Here is an 11,170-nt window from a genome sequence, read left to right on the forward strand (position 1 = left end):
CCATTCCCTGGGACATAAAAACAAACTTTGTAGCTACTATTGTTAAAATCTTGGCGATGACGAACCTGCCGCTGTGAACTCAAAGAAGGATTCGCTAATTGTAGGACATATTAATGCACAATCATTGATATCAAGTTTAGATGAAGTAAAGTTATTGTTAACCGACAGAAGCATTGATGCTTTGTGTGAGTGAGACATGGCTGCATGCAGACACTCCAGGTGGTTAGGTTCACATTGATGGAGATATGGTATTTATATGTGACAATGGACGAGGAGGTGGTGTCTGCATGCATGTAAAGAGTACTTTAAATCCTTCTCTCATTATACTAGGTGTGCCAGGACAGGTAGGAGTGGAAGACGTATGGGTTCAGATGCAATGCAGGAAGCTGCCTGCCGTTGTCATTGGATGTGTGTATCGACACCCTAAAGCTTTAGCCTCATCCTTTGACAACATGCAGGAGGTTTTCAAGGTGGTGTGTTTGCGAGGCAAAAGTGTTTTTATCTTGGCTGATTTTAATGATGATATGTTGATATAAGGAAATAGAATTAGCAAAATAATAAGAGATAAGTTGATTCAGTTTTATTAATAAACCCACAAGAAAAACCTGACATTGAGCTACTCTACTGGATCTTATTATAACTAATAAACCTGAGGTAGTTTTATCCCTTGACGTGGTCCCTCAGTTAATTGCAGATCATGATCTCGTGTCCGTCGCTATAAATGTAAGAAAACCTCGCAAAATACCGGTGATAAAAAGCCTCCCTGATCTGAAGCACTGTGATAAAGACACTTTCTGTTTGCTGCTTTTATACAATGTGTATTGTATCAATAATGTGTTTTTAACTGACGACCTTAACAAACAAGTGTATATTTTTAATGAGGTTTTTAGTTTTCCTCTTGATGTGTGTGCCCCTGTTGTGACTAAAGCTGTGAAACAACCACTTTGGTGGATAATAAACTATTTAATCTAATCTAATCTAATCTAATCTAATCTCTCTCTCTCTCTCTCTCTCTCTCTCTCTCTCTCTCTCTCTCTCTCTCTCTCTCTCTCTCTCTCTCTCTCTCTCTCTCTCTCTCTCTCTCTCTCTCTCTCTCTCTCTCTCTCTCTCTCTCTCTCTCTCTCTCTCTCTCTCTCTCTCTCTCTCTCTCTCTCTCTCTGTCACCGTGGTGGAAGATATTAGAGGTGGGTGTGGGAGAGGCTTGTTTGAGATTCCAAGTTGTGAGCGCCGCGTCCGTATGACAGCATACAAGCTGTTTTCCCTCATGATGCCCCGACATGGATCTGTAAAAATTAGGTTAGGTTAGGAACATGTTAAGTTAGGGTAGGAATGTTTTTTTTAAGCTTCCAGTGACAGATTAACAAGATTTCCGCATTAGTGGCAGGAGAAACACTATTTCAGTATGTTGTAGTGTAAGTTATAGGGTTTTTTTTAATGATGTTCTTATGGTTCAGATTAACAAGATATCTGCATCATTAACAAGAGACACACCTTTTTAACGGGTTGTAGTTGCAAGGGTTTTTAATGTTTTTTTTTTTTTTTTTTTTTTTTCGTAGTATTGACACCATCCGCGTCACTGCCCCCGCAAGACAGATGACGGCGCAAGCAGTCTGGCCTCCCAAGACAACCCTCATTCAGCGGTTGAGGGTCATGACAGCACACGCGGAGCTGAAACCATCCCCTTGAGTGTCGGCCCAACACACCACTCACTCTGGTGCCAAGGTTCAGAGTGGTGACTGCCTGAGTGGCGCTGCTTCCCTCAGTGCCTCGGTGGTTAGTGGCGCAGGGGAGCTGACGGACACGCTTTTGTAGGAGTGAGTTTCCTGAGTTTCTGAAGCGAGATATAGACCTTATGAACGTAGATATGTGTAGCGCACCGAAGATAAGGCGAAGCGCAGGCACACAGCAGGCAAACAGCGGGAGACAGCAGCAGCAATAGAGTTGTGTGCCGAGGTGTGGCACACTCAGATCGCGGAGCCATGAAGACAGGCGGGTCGCTGGTCGCTTTGTACTTCCTGGTGTTCGCGGGCAGTACTTCGTGATGTCCTAGTGCCTTCAATATCTCCACTGTAGTTGTGTCAAAGAATTGTGTGGTTTTCCATGTATTTTCACGTGTTTCATGTGTTTATTTAGTGCTTGATCAAGATGTGAGAAACGGTACTCTCTGTGGTCCTTGCATGCAGTGACCCTGTGTGTTATTATCACTTGTACTGTGTTAATATACTTCATTTATTACGCGGTGATCAAAATATTGTATGTTGTGTGTGTTGATACAAGTGTTTAGTGATGGAGAGTGAGCGTCACTGTGTTACGTGTGGCTCTAAATGAGTCCTCCATATTATCTGAAACAATGTGTAATTAATTGTTTAGTGTACGATTTGCCTCATTCTATTCACTTGACTTGACCTGAACACTGGAATAAGTCATCATGTGCAGTCATTGCTATTAGCTTGCATGTGTAGGCACAACCTGAGTATTTGCAAACCACTAAGAGAGAGAGAGAGAGAGAGAGAGAGAGAGAGAGAGAGAGAGAGAGAGAGAGAGAGAGAGAGAGAGAGAGAGAGAGAGAGAGAGAGAGAGGTTTCTATAAAAGCATGGCTGCATTATTCCCAAACACTTCCGTGGTGACGCCTCCTCGCCTTGCAGGTTCTCGCAGGAGCCTCAGACAGCTTGTGCCGGGATCTTTTCACTGTAACGTGGGCTGTGGCGGCGGCGGGGGACAGGTGGCGTCTGTGAGATAAATAAACAGAGGTGACACTCAGCGGGAACACGGCTCCCCCTCACCACCTCGCCTTCTTGCCTCCTGGCCGGGGATAAACACTTGACGCTAAACTTGCCCACCACAATATAGTGAGATGGAGCACTTGTGTGTGTGTGTGTGTGTGTGTGTGTGTGTGTGTGTGTGTGTGTGTGTGTGTGTGTAATCTGCAATACCTGCATTAATTTTTTCTCCTTCACTTCTTTCAGGTGAGCCATCTCTTCTATCCTTGGTAGTTACTTGTGTCTTGCCAGAGGCACTAATGGAGTCACTTCATCCTGTCAACTTTCCCTAATACATCTCAGTAACCTGCAGGTAACCACTAAGTGTCACTGAGCCACAGCATTCATTCTTGCCCGTCGTCACTGCTGTCTTACTGGGTCGAGTTCCTCAGTCACTTCATTCCTTGAGAACTCTCTTACTCTGAGATCTAAGGCATTTATCTCTTCTTTGCTTCTTTCCACACATCCATACCCATTGTAGCTGCTTACTACACAATAACAAGTCTGTTTAATATACAAGCAATTCTTATCGTCTTCACATCTCGTTAATCTGTGCCCTTCATTCCCGCCAGCTTCTCTTGCTCTCTCACTGCATTCAAGTTCCCTATAAAAATGATGAGATCTCTGAGGAATGTCTCTCTTTCACTGCCTTTTTTACTCGTCCATCCTTTCATGTCCCCCTTCAGTTATCCATCACAGCCCCTTCCTCTTCTGGAAGTCTACAGTGTGTATCAGAAATCTCTAAGGAGTTTCTCTCTTCTTCACTACTCTTCACTCGTCTAATTCCTTCATCCTTCGCGGTGTCTCTCGTCTTACCATTAGTTACCCATTGCAATCTCTTCACCGTTGAAAAACTCTACAAGTCTGCAAATGATTCCTCTCCTTGTCTTCCACTCCACTTCTTTTCTCTCATCTCCGGCTGGCCTCTCCTACTCTCGTGTTAGGTCTACTACACTCACTTCATTCCGTCAAATTTCTCTACTGAGTATTTGGAATCTGCAACGATCTTCTCTCTCCCTCTTCACTTCCCTCCACCCGCAGGCTCAGAAGGTCTATTGCTCGTCAGCTGTTCCTTTCTTATATCTTTACTGCATTGACTGACTGACTAACCTCACTCGAAGCTTTCCTTTCCTCTCCCTTATTGATTTTTTTTACTGTGACATCACAAGTCACCCAGTATTCTTTCCTCGCCTAACCAGGGCCGTTTCTGGCATCCTGGCGACTCATGCGAAGGGCTTCTTGGTGCCCCTCTGTCGTGGAACTATGATAGATGGATTCCCAGCCCTCTAAGGGGGTTACAACCACTCTTTTCACATTTAAGTGTATCAATCTAGTAAATTTTGAGAGGAAAAAACCTGAATTCGTAAATATGATAGGCTACTTTCTTCAACGTGATTATACACAAGACACAGTAGCAGTGTCTCTTCAAGTTTAGCAATTACAAAGTACATTAATATAACATAGATAAGAATGAAAATGTGAAAAGTCTGCGAGATGAACAGACCCGAAGCAAGATACCATAGTCTGCCATGAGAGAGGACGATAGGAAGCCTTAACCGTGAGAGAAAACGGAAAGTAAAGAGCACACACTATAAAAATTACCATCCATGTTATATCCTATATGTAAAGGTATTATTTCCAGAACTATTAAATGTTTGTAGAAAAAATAAATAGATAAATAATAATAGATAAAAATTTGATAACTGTTTATCCTAATCACGTACAGTAATGCACAGACAAAGCTAAACTCAGCAAAGGCTCTCCTTTCACTTACTTCCATTGCCCCAACAAGACACTTAACATGTAGCAATTTCCCTTTCCCACAAACATTCTACCATAACTGCATCTACAATTGCTTACACAAACCTTTCTGCATGCCTTTTACTTTCATCTCATGAGAAACCTGAACTGAAAACCTTTTCCCCACGTATATTACTTTTCTCAAGTGTATTTGCCCTTATTAAGAACACTAACTGCTTAGCATGTCAAAACTCCGCCAAGCCTCGCCTCTCGCTTGCTGTCTCCTCCCTGCATCGGACAGACGTGTCAGCGCAGTGTTGCTCAGGCACAGGGGAAGAGCGCCGAGCTGTGCGGTGTCGGTTCCTCTGCTGATCCAGCCTGTCAACATGCAGACAATAAGTCCCCAAGAGAAGGCTAGATCTGCATCAGCCAGCAGTCCACTGATCACCGCGAATACAGTACGACACTGACAAAGAATGAAGTGTACGTGAGGCCTGCATATCACTGAAAGAAATCACCCGTGGGCTTAAGCATGCTGGAATAAAATACAAACAAAATGTACAGGACAAACCATAAGTTATGTGCAGTGGTGCACTACAAAGACTCACATAAGAGTTGTGGCTGAATGGCACTTTCCTATGAAGCACTAAAGAGGCAAACACTACGCACTAACATAATCCTTTACTTAACAAGACAGAAACCCACCGTTGCATTCCTTACATCAGCTCAGAGTGGGACTGTGCTATTTGTGCAACATGGAAAGAAAACAGCCAGACAAGTTTTTGGTGTATAAAGCATCACTACACCTCCTTACACAGTACTAACTGAGAGTAGGGCTGCTACTTACCAAGTGTGCCTTCTAATCCTGCTCAAATCAACATTTAAATTGCTCATTATGACACTTACAAGAAATTATGATTAAAATATTATTACATACAGAATATTACTCATAAACACACAAAAAAAAAAAAAAAAAATATGAAGTGTTAAGGAAAAAAGGTGACAAATATGCACTTATGTTTAAATATAGTCAATACATGCATTTGCATATATAACACATGAAGCCCATGTCACCATTTGCATATATAACACATCAAGCCCATGTCACCATTCCTCACTAACTTCACTATGACACTACAAAAAAAAAAAAAATATATATATATATATATATATATATATATATATATATATATATATATATATATATATATATATATATATATATATATATATATATATATATATATATATATATATATATATATATATATATATATATATATATCAGACGCCTATTGCGCATTACCTTTGCTACTGGTGTGTACCTATCAAACATTGTGATCCTTTAAACAAAATTAATAAAAATATATGGATAGTGCTTTCAAAATCCTTTTTTTTTCTTTCCTTTTATTCGCATCCTTAAAAAAGATCAATGAAAACAAATAGTTTTTTCCAAGTATTATTATTTTTTTCTTATTCACGTCCATTAAAAAAAATTAATAAAAATAAATTGATAGTGTTTTTTTTTCTTACTCCTTTCCTCTTGTGTGTGTGTGTGTGTGTGTGTGTGTGTGTGTGTGTGTGTGTGTGTGTGTGTGTGTGTGTGTGTGTGTGTGTGTGTGTGTGTGTGTGTGTGTGTGTGTGTGTGTGTGTGTGTGTGTGTGTGTGTGTGTGTGTGTGTGTGTGTGTGTGTGTGTGTGTGTGTGTGTGTGTGTGTGTGTGTGTGTGTGTGTGTGTGTGTGTGTATGTGTGTTTGTGTGTGTGTGTGTGTGTGTGTGTGTGTGTGTGTGTGTGTGTGTGTGTGTGTGTGTGTGTGTGTGTGTGTGTGTGTGTGTGTGTGTGTGTGTGTGTGTGTGTGTGTGTGTGTGTGTGTGTGTGTGTGTGTGTGTGTAAGAAGCATAAGATACTTTCTTGTCGTTCCGCTTATCTCTGTTTGCCGTCGCCTCTGTGTTCCTGCTGCGTCCACCTCTCACTACAGCCTGCAGTCATCTGCCTCACTTGTGCCTTCCTCAAGGAGACAGGACATCTGCCAAGCCAAGGGGAAGTGAAGCAAAGGAATGGAAACACACAAGAGGGTAAAGGAAATACTGTTGAACTAGAGATAAAAAAAAAAAAATATATATATATATATATATATATATATATATATATATATATATATATATATATATATATATATATATATATATATATATATATATATATATATATATATATATATATATATATATATATATATATATATATATATATATATATATATATATATATATATATATATATATATATATATATACGAGTATATATATATTGTTCTTCACAATCCAGATTTTTTTTATTTATTTATTTATTTATTTATTTATTTATTTATTTTTATTTATTTATTTTTTTTTTTTTGCCTCCTACGAATTGCAAGTATTATCAAAGTAAACACAAGGTCAAAGCAACTCAAGAATTCAAACAAAGACAGTAAAGAATGAACATGTTACTAAATTGGCTGCTCTTTCCCTATAACTGATTCATGTTACATTCATTCCAAAAAAGAACAAAAGGTAAAATGAACAAAAAAAAAAAAAAAAAAGAGGTCTTTGATAGATATTAGCAAAGAGTGACTTGGACTTGAACTCGTTGGACTTTTCAGCGGCTTGAGGGGAGACATGTTGAGAGAGACTGGAGAATGACTGCTAGAAATGGAGGGGCTCTAGAATAAGATGTAAGCAAGTGGAAGAATGAGATAGACAGAGTGGTGAAGCATGTGGGATTGAGTGAATGGAAGAATAAGATGGAACATAAGAGTACTTTAGAGAGGTATAGAGAGAAAAAAAGGCCCCAATGTATGAAAAGAGGCATGAGGGAAGCCTGGTTGGTGATCATCTCTTCCGAGCAAGGGCTCAGTGTATGGATGTGAACGCAAGGAGTCACAGATGGTCTGAGTGTTGAAGCAAAGTGTGCCAGATGTGTGACATGGGAGAGGATGAGACGGTGGGGCATGTAGTGCTGGGGTGTGTGAAGTATGCCAGACACAGCGATGAGATGATGCAAGTGGTGCTGAGGGAACTGGGGAACGTCAGATTGGAGAAGAAAGGAAGGGGGTGGAAGGCGTTGCTGCCGGGACGGTGTGAGGAGACGAATGACAGGATGATTGAGGCTGTGAAAGACAAAACGTGTCGTGCTAGATGTAGTAGGAATTAGTGGTGTGAAACATGATGCCTGTTTTTCTGTTTGCTGTTATTTTCCGTTTCCCTACAAGAGTTGAAGCTATGAAGGCCTGGTTCAGGAATATTCTCCAGCCACCTGTAGCATCAACATCAAGATCAAGATCAAGCCACTGTGTTGTCATTGTGTTATTTTCCTTATTTGCTGTTGTTTTCCTTGTGTTTGTCTTCTTTATTGTTATTTTATCTTTATTTATTTATTTTTTTATGCCAGTTTTGTGAGGTTTGGTCTAGTTTTGGTCTGAGTGAGGAGAGAGCAGCCACAACGCCCGCCCTGAACGCCACTGAAGATAGAAACATGCAGGGACAGTGTGAGTGAGGGGGGGGGGGCAGGAACGTGACAAAGTGAAACAATGACAGAGACAGAGAGAGAGAGAGAGAGAGAGAGAGAGAGAGAGAGAGAGAGAGAGAGAGAGAGAGAGAGAGAGAGAGAGAGAGAGAGAGAGAGTAGGTGACAGAAAGAGGCGGGGGAAAAAGAGAGAAAAAAAGAGAATTAAAGATAAAACATAGGGAGCATTGAGAGAGGGAGACGAGCAGTGTGAGAGAGTGAGAGTGAGAGGGGAGTGGGTAGGTGACTACGACGGAAGAAAGAGAGAAATTAAGAGAATTTAAGATAGAAACATGGATGGACAGAGAGAGAGAGAGAGAGAGAGAGAGAGAGAGAGAGAGAGAGAGAGAGAGAGAGAGAGAGAGAGAGAGAGAGGGGGGGTGGGGGGGCAGAGGGAATGCTTTCCAGTCAATGAAGGAATGGATTAACTTTAAATGCTGAAAAGTAAGCAAGTTTTCAGACAAAGGGAAGACTCAGTACTGCCACATTTTTGGATGCAGCTGACTAGTAAATAACTCCACACAACAGGACACTTGACCGTTTTCTTTTCTGTGGCCTTGTATTTGACCAGTCGGGGGACCGTCAGTCACATGCGAGGGGCGCAGGTAACGTCCTGTCCTTGAAACAAACGTAAAAGTAGAAATGCCAACCAAACTCTGTCTGACTCAGTATGCTCACTACCATCTCTGACTGACGCCATCACGAAAGACAGATTCTTCAACAGTAGCGTGGTAGTTGTCTTGCAGCATTTAAAATCACCTTTATGTGGAGGTATGTCTGCTTCGAAATCCGGCATCAAATGTGCTTGGTGGTGGTGGTGGTGCTGGTTGTAGAGGTGGTGCTGCAGGTGGTATCAGCAGTGGCAGTGTGTGTGGTAGTGAACATGGCATTAGTTGTGGCAATAAATGTGGTGCATATGAACAGGTTTTCTTGTAACTGTTGTGGCTGTGGTGGTGTGATGACTGGAGCGGCGACAGTGTCACTGGTACAAGAGTTTGCGTGAAAAAGGTGCAAGAACACAAACGTTTCATTGCAGGAAATGTTGCTCTTCCATTGCGTGTTGGCTCTGAGGCGTCGCTGAGGCGGCGTCGCTGTACACTGCCAGATAAATGGTCCCTCACCCTTCACTCGCTGTCAGGTTATCTCGGATCCAGAGATTTCTTCACGTCCATGACACACAAGTAACGTCAGTCTACCGTTGGTGCATGTTAACTACATTTCCTTGTATATTGCTATTAAACTTAAACTGTTGCTACACAGATTTTGATATTTTTGCGTTCACTGCCAAGTAATAAAAGTTTGCAATCATTTAAAAGAAAAATCATTGACCGTAGTAGCATTTACCTTATAAATATTTACTTCTCCCCATTACATATATTTCTCCCTTCTTTTCCTTGTCCCTTGCTTGGTGCCACTCATGTGGGGAGAAGGCACAAGTCCCCAACGGAGGCTGTCACAACCAGATGGAAAGAAAAAAAAACCCAACTGAAAACACCACAGTTCTTGACACTCCAGCCTCTCCAAGCTTCCTAACTCTCGCCTCTTGCTTGGCTTCAGTCACAGTAACAGTAACAACACTCATGATACCTCATAAAACAGAACAGAGGAACGTGTACCTACAAACGCTGCAACCCAACACATCAGGGTACAAGAAAGCTCGCATTCCCGAGTCTTAATACACCTGTGGCGCTGCGGGGCCCTCACCATTCCGGCCAGTAGTTCCCGCCAGCGTGAGGAGTGCTTGGGAAGACTGCTGGAGCCGCCGCCACAGCTCATGATGCTAGAGAAGGGACATGTATGGTAGCCTGTCTGTGGCTGTTAGCGCCGGGCTGCCCACCACCAATATGGAGGCCAAAGAAAACTGAGAGGTGCAGGAAGAGGGCCAAGGAGAGAAGAATGGGAGGAGAGGCAACAGTGAAGGGAAACAGGTGAGAATCGTGAGGAAGATAACAGAGAGAGAGAGAGAGAGAGAGAGAGAGAGAGAGAGAGAGAGAGAGAGAGAGAGAGAGAGAGAGAGAGAGAGAGAGAGAGAGAGAGAGAGAGAGAGAGAGAGAGAGAGAGAGAGAAGGAGGAATAGAGTGACAGATGGGGAAAGCTGAGACCAAGAGTGACAAGGAGGAAAGGAGAGATGGAAAGGAAAGAAGGAAAAGAATGGAAAAAGAGCGTGATAATGAGGTAGAAGGAATAAGGAAAATGGCTATGTTAATAATGACTATGTTAATAAGGTGTGACAATAATCGCAACATTAAGCAGCATGACACCAGTGTGAAAAACAACACCCAGTGACTGCTCATATAAAAAAAACGGTCAAAAAAAAAAAGAGAAAAGAGAGAAAGATGATGGGAGAGAGAGAGAGAGAGAGAGAGAGAGAGAGAGAGAGAGAGAGAGAGAGAGAGAGAGAGAGAGAGAGAGAGAGAGAGAGAGAGAGAGAGAGAGAGAGAGAGAGAGAGAGAGAAAGCCAGGAGATGAAAGGAACATTGATACTTGAATACTGTTGTTGTTAGTTTCATGTACTTACAGTAAGGCCCAAAACTTTCCTGTGCACGTGGAATAACTGAGTTGCCGGTGACTGCTCGTCCGTCTAGAGGAGAGAAACGCCCGTTTTCGCTATCTTTCGTCCCCGACCGCTCACCACAGAAAACGATTCACAGCTTTACTCGGGGAAACTAAACTAGCTTTGTCTCCATTTACTTATCATCTTTCAGCACATAATCGCGTATTTTCATGAGGTTACAGGGCAGCCTTATCAAGGGGTCTTTAAATAAATGAATGTAGGGAGCTTGACTGAGGTGATTATTAATTACAGGCACTTCTATTATGAGATTTATGAGCCTTAAATAATTTAATTCGTAAAGTTGAACCCAGCACACACACACACACACACACACACACACACACACACACACACACACACACACACACACACACACACACACACACACACACACACACACACACACACACACACACACACACACACACACACTTCCTGTTAAACCTGAGTAAACACTGACAAGAGAAGAGAAAATAGACCAAAAGACAAGGATTGAATAAAACAAAGCACACAAGCAGAAAATAGAAAAAAAATGAGTGTAAGGTGACCACGATACATTGGGAACTGATGAGT

This window comes from Scylla paramamosain, chromosome 48 (genome assembly GCF_035594125.1).
Source record: "Scylla paramamosain isolate STU-SP2022 chromosome 48, ASM3559412v1, whole genome shotgun sequence".
Taxonomy (NCBI): domain Eukaryota; kingdom Metazoa; phylum Arthropoda; class Malacostraca; order Decapoda; family Portunidae; genus Scylla; species Scylla paramamosain.